We start from the raw sequence: 1,506 nt of genomic DNA on the forward strand, positions 1-1,506 counted from the left end.
AAATATTTCTTGTAGAATTCATCTTTAAAAATATCCCAAGGAATGTCACCTTCATTACGTTGTAGCAGTCGCTGTATCCCTTGCCACCAGTACTCAGCTTCTCCCTCGAGCATATAAGTAGCAAACTCCACATGTTGTCCTTTCGGAACATGTTGCGCTCGCAGTGATCGTTCAATAGCTCGAAACCAGTTGTCAGCATCCGTCGCAACGAGTGTGCCTTTAAACTTAGGCGGTTTAACCTTCAGAAAAGTTGCAAGGGTCATAGGTCTTTCGAAATGCCCCAAGTTATTGTCATCATTCCCATTTCTCACTCCAAGACGTTCAACAGCCCTAGCCGCTGTTACCGCAGCTTCACGCACTACTTCAACCGCGTTGTTCATGGTAGCCATAAACGTTTCCTGTTCTCTCTCGTAGTTAACATTAGGAATTCCTTCCCGTACGCCTTGTCTCCGTGAACCCATTGTAGTCTTGTTCACACCAAACAATCATTGTTAAGGTGATCAGTCTTAACACTTCAAGTCAAGTGTGAACATTCCCAAAATGAAAACACAGAGACAATCATGCAACATATATCACTGGGATATCCTATAAGCATGAGACACACAACAGAGTATGCAATGAAGCATAGTCAGTCCACTCCCCAGGCTCTACTGAGAATGAACTGCTCTGATACTAAATTGTAACGACCCAATTTTCAATATGTCTAGATCATACCGAAAACTGAGCGCTACCAATTTGTCTTCCTAATTATTATCTATTATTTATCATATGAGCCTGATTCATTGTTAAACGCGTAGTTAATTTTCGTGGTGTATATTTTTTTTTTTGAAAATGTTTGGATTAATAGACAGAATCATTTATAATCAATTCACAAGTAATAACAGATAAAATAGTTATAAACAACCACACAAAAATACATCACAAGTAGTTGACAACATTCGGTGATTCAGCCTTTATTAGCATATAGACTGTTAGTTAGAACACCCCTAGATATAGCTAAATAATATCTATATACATATATATACATACAACATCCCAGGTCCTGACCTGTTCAAGAGGTCCCTAAGCTGGCACCTAGGCTAGCCTATACTCTATACTCACCTAGTCCCTCTAAACTACTAAAGCGAGGGAAAGTACGTTCTAGGTCTTCAAAACTCAAGTCAAGTGGAACGTCATCAAAAGATAGAACATCATCTGCTACTCTTCTACACGATCAGACTTTTCCACATGACGTCTCTCTGGTACCTCATGAAGTAGCCACACAATAGGAATCTCATACACAGGATTTAGGTTAAAGTGCGCATACGAACGAGGTGCAGACGTTGGCTGGTCTCACAGTATATTCATATAATCAGAGAACGATATTCACCCTAGACTCAGAAGACTGCCTAGAGTGGAATCCCTTTTTACGTACAATCGTCAGCGAACTACGGAAAGAAACTCTTACTTCCATCTGAAGGGGAAAGGGAGAGAGAAGGGGTAAGAACTGGGAAGTTCTTAGTAGGG

The sequence above is a fragment of the Arachis ipaensis genome, chromosome B06 (genome assembly GCF_000816755.2).
Source record: "Arachis ipaensis cultivar K30076 chromosome B06, Araip1.1, whole genome shotgun sequence".
NCBI lineage: Eukaryota > Viridiplantae > Streptophyta > Magnoliopsida > Fabales > Fabaceae > Arachis > Arachis ipaensis.